The sequence below is a fragment of the Nematostella vectensis genome, chromosome 12 (assembly GCF_932526225.1).
Source record: "Nematostella vectensis chromosome 12, jaNemVect1.1, whole genome shotgun sequence".
NCBI lineage: Eukaryota > Metazoa > Cnidaria > Anthozoa > Actiniaria > Edwardsiidae > Nematostella > Nematostella vectensis.
In genome coordinates this window covers 11851599-11862546 of record NC_064045.1, presented here as the reverse complement: position 1 = coordinate 11862546, position 10948 = coordinate 11851599, and the positions used below count along the sequence as shown (strand labels likewise).

At 53.7% G+C, this 10948-nt stretch overlaps 1 protein-coding gene across 7 annotated transcripts in view; it reads left to right on the top strand.

The window, feature by feature from the left end:
• Positions 1–170: 170 nt before the first annotated feature.
• Positions 171–10948, top strand: part of LOC116603915 — a 29948-nt gene continuing 19170 nt past the window's right edge. For 2 of the 7 annotated variants that reach the window (XM_048719601.1, XM_048719600.1), the window contains exon 1: positions 459–927. The gene's annotated coding sequence lies outside the window, so the exon portion shown is untranslated. Of the gene's footprint in view, positions 389–450; positions 928–10948 lie in introns of those variants that run through there. The other 5 variants (XM_048719599.1, XM_048719598.1, XM_048719603.1 and 2 more) reach the window with 5 other exon arrangements.

Here is a 10948-nt window from a genome sequence, read left to right as displayed (position 1 = left end):
GCTACAATTTCCCCGATTGTGATTGGTCACCCTATAATGCAAACTGATTGGTTTTGCTACAATTTCCCCATTGTGATTGGTCGCCCTATAGTTCATGCAAACTGATTGGTTACTACGCTACAAATGCCCCATTGTGATTGGTCTCTCTAAAGTTCATATTTCCTCATAGGTTCCATGGGTATCCAAAGTATTTTTGAAGGATGTAATAATTTCTTTCTGAAGGATGTAATATTTTCTTTTTAAGGTTGTAGTATTGTCCTTTTGAACCACCTCTCGTCATATCTATTGCAACAGGAAAGCATATACGTTTTTGTTCTCTTGACACAGTGAGTGGAACCTGGATTTAACGATATGCCTAGGAAGAAAGAAAATATATCGTAAAATCGAGGTATCGTATCAACTTTTACACAATAATAATATTGTAACAGTACTCTGTAAGACTGTACAGTTACTCTCTGTTAGACTGTAATCTGCAAAATCGACTTTGTTGATAGACAGTATATCGTTTTATCTATGTATTTTTAAAGCCGTTTGAAGAAAAAAAAAAGAAATCAAATTAATCAAGGAAGAGCGCATGAAACCGCCAAAATAACTCTAAACTGCAAATAACCAAATGTAAAAGAACATAGAAGCCTAAAACCTGGAGTAAGATCCAGTTTGTGAGACTGGTTCACCCAATTGTTACCCCCCTAAAATCCAACAAATAGAGAACAATGCTTCCACCATCTACACCTTAGACAATACATTTAATTGGCATGATCAAATTCCAACGGGTAGAACGTCAGTGACACAAAGGGCAGCGATGGTAAAAATTACCTTTACAGCAGGTAACCTACAACTTAGACAAAAACTGGTAAACATTTCATACAAGAAAGAAGTGGAAAAAAAACTTCAAATGAATTGGAAGGGAAGACGATTTTTTAGAAGGTCAGTGCTTGCCCACATTTTATGGTGCAAAAAGTTCACTTAATGAAGAGTAGTGTCAAGTGACTTGCATTGTAAATAATCTCCCCTGTAGATTAGTCTTTCAAATTCCTGTTGATTTGGAAATGTTGTTGATGTCTATAGAACAATCTCTTGATCAAAATAAGTGTCATCTGATCAATTGTAAAGTTTTCCATTTAAAAAGAATCATATTATTTCTATTAAGTTTATTCATAATTCTTAAAAGTTATTTTTATTTCGTTTTGTAATATTTCTCCTCGGGGGGGGGGGGGGGGGGGGGGGGGGACTGGGTAGTTTCATAGAACGCGAATCGCCCCTCCGGGCCTCCCAGCCGCATTTTAGGCTTGGCAGGTGCGCTGGGCCCCTCCGAACCCCCCAGCCCCATTCCAGGCTTGGGGCTTTCGTAGACACCGAAACGCGTTTCGCGTAGATTGATAATTGCTAATTATCGATCTACGTCGGGACCACTTAGCGTAGATAAATAATTAGAAATGGTTAGCAATCATAAATCCTCTGTCTATCGACAGCAGCGGGACTGGGGCCTTTCATAGAAACGGGTGGGAACCTTGCAATTAGACCCCCGTCTGTCCTGTAGTATATATATATACACATGTGCGTATACGTATACGTATACGTATATACACATGTGCATAGCATTCGAAGGATGAAGTGCGGAAAAGATTACTTCGGGTGGCTAAAGGTCGGCCATGCAAACACGTGTGGCCAGAGGTGCATGGACACCTACTGCAAGGTGTACCTCCAAAGGCCCCGTAAAGGCAGCCCCCTCCCCGTGCCGTACAGGATCTGCGGCATAGGGACGCAGTCGGAGACGTGGTTATGCCGCCCCTGCGGAGCGAATCGTGTAGGGCAGAGGATGCGCGGCACCGAGAGGCGCGCTCGGGAATGGTTCGCACTCGTCCTGTCTGATATCGCAGCCCGCGATACGGGCAGTTAGAGACTGGGTGGCACAAGGCATACCCAAACACTCGTCCCGCCGGCTACGATACGGGCAATTAGAGACTGGGTGGCACAAGGCATACCCAAATACCCGTCCTGTCTGATACCGCAGGGCAGTGATACGGGCAATTGGAGACTGGGTGGCACAAGGCATACCCAAACACTCGTCCCTCCGGCTGCGATACGGGCAATTACAGACTGGGTGGCACAAGGCATACCCAAATACCCGTCCTGTCTAATACCGCAGGGCTATGATACGGGCAATTAGAGACTGAGTGGCACAAGGCATACCCAAACACTCGTCCTGTCTGACGTCGCAGCCCGCCATACGAGCAATTAGAGACTGTGTGGCACAAGGCATACCCAAACACTCGTCCCGCCGGCTGTGATACGGGCAATTAGAGACTGGGTGGCACAAGGCATACCCAAACACATGGACTGCTACATAGAGGAGGTTCTAAATAGCATGCCTGACAAAAAGGCGCCTGCCGTTCTAGCAGGGCTGGTCCAGAACATCCTGGACGAGGACATCCCCGACGATGTCAAACACAAGCTGCTTAAGCCGCTCGTACCGGCGAAAGCGTGGACAGAGGAAGTCTGGCGCGAGTTCGACCCTTTGCTGCCGGGACGGCGGCAAAAGGGCCCAGAGAGTTTAGACCCCGAGAAGTACTATTCTCTCTTCGTCGGCGGCGCCCATCTTCGGTTCCCAAGCGTGGATGCCACTCTTCGGGGCCGAGACATAAGCGCCGGTGTTTACAAGAAGATACGAGATCTTGGTGGAGCAGGTGTCATTACTCTAAATCCGGTTATGCGGGGGCCTTGTATTAATGACGATGGCTCGGTGTGATGGGTCTCGCACAAGCAAAAGTCTCTGCGGGCAAACGCAGTGTTGCCACCGGTGCTTGAGATGGTAGACCCCAACCGACGTTACAGACTCTTTACGGTCGTTGGTAAGACCCCCGCAGAGCCATTGGCGCCAATCACAGAGGAGGAAGGGGCGCTCGGAGCACAAGATCGGTGGGTCATTAGTCAAAAGAGGGGATCAAATCGCAGTCGGCGCCCTGGAAGGCATCGATGCGGGTATTTGGGAGAAATTACGAGAGTACCTCGTCTACGTGTTGTGAGTTATGTTGCCGACTTCTTGAGGAATCGCGGCACCTCGCGCTCCCTTGGTCTAACCAAGACACGAGGCAAGATCCTCGAGCGATATGACAAGAAGCTGGCCACTACGGGATGCACCAAAGAAGACCTCTTTGAGATGGAAAAGAAGCTCGAGGTAAAGCTAGTAGCCGTGGACGCCCTGGGTAACGTTCTGTGGGACTCGGGGAAGTACAAGACTAAGGCGAGGGTCACTATCCCTTGCCACAATAACCACGCCTGGGCGGAGCTCCCGACCGAACCACCCGCGATCACGAGCGTCCACGGCCTAGAGAGAACATCAGGCCAACGCTTCTTAAGTACAGGGACGTCTGGCGCACATCGACATGCGTGCGGCGTACCTAGGATGCGAGGACAGTCTCTCCGGCGGTGCCTCGGACGCCATTGATTTGGTACGGAAATATGGCTTCCCTACGAACGTGTATCGTATCGCGGATGTTGTGGGACGGCCATTGAGCGAGGTTTTTCAACTAACCGGGGCCATTCAGCTGACCGAGTGGGAGTTCTCTGAGGCCTGCCACCCCTACACTTCCAAGAGGGTAGGGCAGCACTTGGAACAAAACGAGGGCTGGATCACCACGCCAGAGCTCAAGGACCTGTTAGACTCGGGTGACCTCGTCATGGCCACGGCGAGGAAGGTGTTGTATAGCGTCGGAAAAAAGGACTTCATCAAGTTCCCCCACTCCGTCGCGTGCCGCCCCGGCGGCGAAGACTCGCAGTACCCTGAGGGTCGAGATCTCGCTGTCCATTTCGTAGGCAAGTGCGCTCGCCATGGCGACGAGTCCTCGATCGTAGTCCGCGACCGTGAAGAAGCTGCGTATCTGACAAACATCCTTGGGGGCACCGACCACTTACTTAACTTCGAGCATGCCGACGGGGCTCATCTGATCCAATACAAAGACGGTGTCCGACGCTCACAATGGTACCATATCAGGGCCTTCGTCTTGGCGTACACAAACATAGCGTTGCAACGCATGTTGAGGCGGATCCCTCACGAAGACGTCCTCCGAGTGTGCACAGATGCCATATACGCAAAGGCGGTGCCCAGTGGTGTACAGCTAGTGGAGCGAAATCCGAGGTGTGGAGAGTGGCGCCACAAGAAGCCTGGGTACGAGTGGCGACCCGAAGCGGCTTGGGGTCCGAAGAAGTCGGAGAGCTTGGCAAAGGAGCCAAGCACTGCGCCGAGTCTGCCGTGCGATCCAGTGGCCGCAACCTCTGCAAAGATGTATCTAGCCGGCCAAGGAGGATCGGGGAAGACCGAGTTGGCGGTGAGCATGTTCCGCGGCCGCAACGTTGTGGTGCTCACCCCCGAGAACGACCTCGCCCACGACCATCGCAACAACCCGCGCCTCGCGGTGAAGGCTCAAACCTACCACCACTACCTCTGCATACCAGCCGAGAAGCCGATAGAGGAGTTGATACCTTCCGAGCTGGGGCACAAACTCGACCGTCTCGCAGAAGTAATCATCATTGACGAGTGCTGTAAGGTACAGACTAAAGTGCTACGCGCCATCCTAGGGTATCTCGCCACGCGGCCGTGTCAGGTAGTGTGTTGTGGCGACTATAGGCAGGTCCCGCCCTGGGGAGATAAAGAGGGGCCTCACGATATGCTCAAGGAGTGGGCACAAGGAAACATCCGCTGGTTCGAGTCCGACTACCGCTGCCTGTGTGAAAACTGCGATCCTAGCGTCTCGCATCGTTATCGCAAGCAAGGGCGGCCAGTGCCCGTGCCAGGCAAAAGGGGTGAGAAGGTCGACGCGTACAAAGGCACAGTAGTCGAGGTTCCTCTCGACGCGGTCCTTAACGGGCTTCCCCTCGAGTGGAAATACGCGGGCTGGGGAACCGTCCACCGGGTGCAGGGCAAGACTATCCAGACTCCAAGACGTCTGTTTATCATAGACCACAACTTAGAGGGCTGGTTCGCGAATGCTGTATACACCGGCATCTTCCGCGTGCGTCACGCCGACCAGATAGTCCGCGTGATTCCCCCCACCCGATAACACCCCCGGTGCCTTGGTTCCTACAGGACTGCAGGCTACGCCCAGTGAAGAGCTTATTATAGCGCGAATCAAGCGATACGCTATAGACGACAGGCAAAAGGGTCGCACAAAGTACACGGGATCGCACCACGTTCTGACGGTAGACCACGTACTCGGCATGATTGCTGAAGCGGAAAAGAAGTGCACGGTCTGTGGCGCTCAGCTTCTGCTTCAGGGGTACACCAAGAGCCATGCCCAATGCTTCAGTATCGACCGGCTGGACGACAATCAGGGTCACTACAAGTGGAATGTCAGACTCACGTGCCTTAGCTGCAATAGAAGGCACAAGCGCTGATCACGCTAGCGTGGCGCTACGCAACTGCGAACGCGTGAAGCCGTGCTTAGAATACGCCGTGTAATACAACACTGGCTGTCCGGGCTCCATAACCCTCTTTAGTATTGGGTATGCCTTGCTTGTTCACCACGGGTCCGTCGCTCGCCCTCGGCCCTTGTCCTGGAGGTCTTCCTCGTTTACGGCGATGTACACCTCCGTTCCGACCTTTCAGGGGACCTCTAGCGGGGCTTTTCGGCTTTGAGAGGCACGCGCCTCAGCTTTATGGCGTCTTTAGGCGCAAAGCCAGTCATGCGAGTCTTCGTTGCGTTTATGTCCGAGATGACGATTGGCAAAGCGGTAACCCACTTGCGGTTTGTTTCGCCTGATGCAAGCTCCTTCGAGTACTGCGCACGAAATAGGCGCTGTGCCAGCTAGCGATGGAAAGACTTGGCGAAAGCTTGGCTCCTGTGGTGCCCTGGTTCAGCCCGTCGGACCCCCACCCCGTGGTCTGTTATGAGCTTTGTGTTAGCACCCTTGAACTCCGTGCCGTCATCAACCATGAGGACTTTAGGCCATGTGAGAGGCCCCTTTGCATAGATGTCAGCGAGTTCGCGGGAGACGACGGCCGCGCTCTTAGTCCTCAGTGGGCGGGCGGCTTTATATCGTGAAGCCACGTCAACGACAGTCAGGGCATACTTGTACCCGCGGTCGGTTGGCAAGAATAGCAGGTCCGACTGGTGGATACGGTTTGGTATCTGCTCCGAGAAGTGGGCGTAGGTAGTCGGAGGAGGGGGTGTCTTTGTGTAGCCCCCGACGGGCTGCGAGCTTACCCACTTGCGCACTCGATCTATGGAGGCTGAGCCCTTAGGAATTTTGGCATTCAGAGCGGTAACTCCCTGGAAGCCACCTCTGGCGTAGTATATAGGACGAAGGAACGCATCGAGTTCTTCGTCGGATATGCGCTTTGCCGCCATTACGTGTCGGCAATGTACTGCAACAGGTCATCAGTCTCCAACAGGCGGTTGCCGTCTGCTCGGGTAGTGCCGAGGCGGTCTTTCTGAGGTCGGTAGGCCCCCGGAGAACGACATTGGCGAACCTCTTAACGCACTCCCTGTCTGCGCGCCACAACTCGAGGCTTCGGTTAGCAATGTCACCAAAGCTACATAAACCACACATCGACGGCACCTTCGGTGTCACTCGCTTAGTAGCGGCTGCTACCTCGTGCATAGCACTCCACAACTGGTCTGCAATCATCTTATACGTATACGTATACGTATACGCGCAGTATGGAAAAAGGCCGCCTAGATGCAGCGCCGGAACGGCAGCTGCATCACAGCAAGCGGCTAGCTGTGTAGCCGATGGCTAGAGCGCCGGCGCCAATGTACGCCAACTCGGCGTTTTTCTGCGTTTTGCTGGGGATGTAGTAGTCGGACAGCTCAGAAGCCCGCATCGACTCCAGGGATTGTTTTGGTCGGGTCTGGTTGTAGAGTTTGAGCGCGTAGTCAGTGTCGTTGAAGTTTTGCTTTGCGAGGGCCCCTCTCTCGCGACTTTGAGCTTGCCAATCGAGGATTTTTTTGTCGCCGCTGTTGGAAGCGTCCATTGTCTCCATAGTCTAGTGCCTCTCCTCCTCAGCTAAGGCAGGACTCTCATCGTTCGACAGGAACTTTGCGAGGTAGTTGCCACCAACGAATGCAGTTGCGTTTAGGACGGCGCCACCAACCAAGATCGCGATGGAGGCCATCGAGTAGTGTGTACGTTTCACGTGCTGTGTGTACGTGAACATACATGAACACGAGTCTAATACATGGCCTGCACATGTAGTAGTGTGCCACAGTACACTACTACATGGGCAGGATCTTCTGGTCCTCAACGTAACCCTTCAAAGCGACAGCACCTGCAACGGCGGCAGTCATTTTTGCGTAGTTCATGGCGTTCGCGGAGGGGTCTTTGATGAAGTCTTCGCGCGGCGACGAGGCCGGTTATGACTGCGGCGTCGGTGATGGTCTTTGTAATCTTGCTTTGCTGCGTCGTCGACATATGTATGCGTACACGCGTATGATGCACGGACGTGCGGATATGGGTGGGGCCCTTGTGTTTTTAAAAATGTCTGCTTACTTCATTGCGAGATTTGCACTGTCCGGGAGCGCGAAGCGCTGTCGCCGGAACGGCAAGTGGTCGATCCTTGATCTGCTGTGCGGCCGCCAGTGGCGACCTTGCCGGCGGAGTCACGTCGTCGGTACCTTCGGTAGCTCGCTGATTAACAGCTGGTGTACGAGTGGACGCGGCAGCTAGCTCCCGCCTACGTGTGTAGAGGCCGATCAATGACACTAGAAGACCAGCGACCCCGATAACCGAGCTAGCCGACCAAGCAGAGCTGCTTTCCGGGACTGGTGTGTGTGTCGAAGGCGTGCCGAAGACATCTTCGTGTCCCTGCGACTCGCCAGCGACCGGCGACCCAACGTGTTGCACAGCTTTTTTCTTCGCACTGTTAAGTCGGTTCCACTTTGCCAAGCGCCTTCCAGCTTCGACTCGTCCAGGGTGTTTAGTTCGGGTCGCGGGTGGTTCGGGGCTCGTGACTAACGCCGAAGGCGTACGTGCAGGTTCATGAGCAGTTTGATCCGCAGCTTGTTTCACAGGTTCCGCGAGATGCTGGGCACTAGTACTTCCTTGAGGTCCCTCCATTTGTGGTGCAACTACTTGGTTGCTGAAGAAGTGGCAAGCTTTCAAATGAACGTCTACTCTGGGATGGCAGACTCGCCAGTGTGCGTTTGCTGGCAAACCACTGGTGGGTCCGCGACTGCTACCTCGTGTTGGCACCGCGTGTCAGCGCTTGCCGTTCCGGCGGTGTTCACATGGCGTGCTACGTGTAACGCCCCGACGGCTAAAGCCATCAAACGACCGCAGCGTAGAGACAGGCTTCCGCACAATGTGCGGAGCTCGTTGTTGATGATGTAGTCGGACACTAGGTCATTGTGGGGATCGACCACACTGTCTTTCGGCAGCGCCATGCCTACTAGCTTGGTCGTAAGCTTAAGAAAGCTATCTGCCAGGGCGTCTGTAGTCCGGTTGGCTAGAGCGGTCTCGTATCGCTTCTCGTATTTTCTCACCTCCTCGGCGCTCATGCGTTTGACGTCGTCGTGAGTCAGGGCCTTGCCTACCATTTCTCTCGACTTCCCCGAGGCTATGAGAATCGCGAGTTTCTCCTTCGCGTCTGCTATCTCAGTTTGCTCACATCTGGTAGCCGTCCCGGTTGACTGCGTCGAGCAGCCCAGCGACTCGACGGCCGGGAGGCCGGCGGCGCCCCCCTCAAGAAGACTCTCAAAGTATTCGTCGCTCATCATGCACCCCTGCCGTGGCTAAGGTGCAACACGTGTGTATATATACGTATACGTATTCAGGTGCCTTGAGGGCGGTGTGATCGATGCGTATATATATATACGTATACGTGGGCGGTGGTTTACTGCGCTTACCCTTCAACTAGGGCGATGATATAAGGGTGACGCAAGCAAAACTCTAACTTCGAGAACTTTTATGTCTTGAGGGCCTTCATGTACTCTTTCATCTTCTCTTCTGAGAGCTCCGCGCCGTAGTCATGCAGGATAGCTTTCATGTCCGCCTTGCTCGGCGTATAGAGACCACCAAGGCCGCTATGTTCTCACGGAACGGCTTCGTGATGCTGGTGAGCTGCTGCGTGATCACCCACACGCTAATACCCACGTGGCGCGCGCTGAACGTCAAGTTGACGAGCTGGTCAGAGCGCCACTTTTCGTCTTTCGAGGCCGCACAGTCGTCGAGTATGATTAGCGTAATAGTGCCTTCGAAGACGGCGGATGCAAACCTCAGCAGTATGTCGATCTGACCCGCCTCAGGTGTGACGACAAACAGACGATTGTCGCCCTCGCCAAAGCCGTCGTATGTTTTGTTGTAGACAAAGGTAGGGCACACGAGTACGATGTAGTCAAACTTGCCCCGGAAAGGGCCGCGCAGCCGGTCCAGTATGAATCGTGTCTTCCCGCATGACGTCGGGCCCACGATGAGAGCGTTAAATGGGATGTTTTTTCGGGTCCATACCGCTTGCCGTTCCTGCGCAGCGCTTCGCGCAGAAACGCGTTTTGATGTCTGTGCTCAGTATTGTATGGACTCTAGCTGTCCGTTCATAAGGTTCATTTGGGCGTCGGCCACCACAAACACGTGACAGTTTACGGTACACTGGCCGCTTGCCGTGCGTTTTATCTCGAGATGCACAACTTTTCGCCTCCCTCCAGAAATCCGTGGGGCGTAGTCCCTGGCTGAAGACCTTGTTTGGCATACCGTCGATTGTAACGCGGACGCTCTTGATGTCGGGGTACACGAACTTCTCAGAGTCGCAAACCCCTGCGGTGTATGGCTCCACAAAGAGGAGCAACAGACCACTCATAGACCTTCGCGGCAGGTTGACACTCTCGTTGATTATGCTGTCCGTCCCTTTGCTAATCACGAAGGTCTTGTGGAGGTTCACTTGCTCGTAGAAGAACGTTGTGCCGTTTTGGTAGGCGGCGGCTGCAGACCGGGCGAGGTTGTCGTCCCTCAGGCTTTCGTATTCCAGCTCTAGGTTTTTGATGCCGTAGGATAATTTGGTAGCATCGCTTCCGACTACTACCTGGTCAACTGTTGCGAGCGTGATCTCGAAGAGCAGCGCCTCGGAGAGCGCCCTTGGGTACAGTACGCCGTGGTCCGTCAGCAGAGAATGGTCTAGCGGGATGGTGTACTTCGCCCCGTGGGCGGCGTTTAGAGCGTTTTCTATGGCGTTACTAGTCGCTTTATCGCCAGCCTTGGAGCGAAGCTTGCGCATGTTTTCTGACTGTATGCCCTGCTCCAGGCGCTCCTCTCTCTTGACCCTGCACAGGTAAAGCTCCCCATACGTCTTGAAGACATCGTAGTGGCTGGTGTCCTGGAGCATTTCTCCTGCAAACGTGATTTTCAGGCGGCTAACGAGATTTCGACCGACGTTGTTCACGACGGTATTATTCGCTTGGCCTGAGATGGAGAGACCGAAACCGACCCTCAAGGAGCCAGGCACAAGCGTGACGCCTCCCGATAGCTTTGGGACCGCCACATATAGCGTCTCGCCGGGGGGAAGCCGAGAGTGACCCGGTGAACAGTTCTCTCGGCTTTCAACCCCAGAGGAGTCTGGGTGTTCGTCGGGGGTCAAGTTTATCGCTGATTGACATTCCTATTACGTATATTATATATATTATATATATACATAAAGTACGAAGCGCACGCATCATGGGTGATGTTGACGTTGACGATACCTTGCCGGGTGCGTCCGCCAATCGCGGAGCGGGGGACGACGAGACGACGCCCCTTATCCCGTTTGACACCGACGATGGGAAGTCGATCCCAATGACGAGCACGTCATCGCGGGGGACCCGGACGCAGACGACCGCTGAAACCTCGTTCACCACAGAGGGTGCAGCGGCAAGACTCGGTCCCCAGTCCCTCAGGGAGAAAAACCCAGACCTTAACGAGAATCTGATACGGTTCCAGTCAGACCGGAGGGGAAAGAAGCTAATACGGGTTTGCAACCTCGACA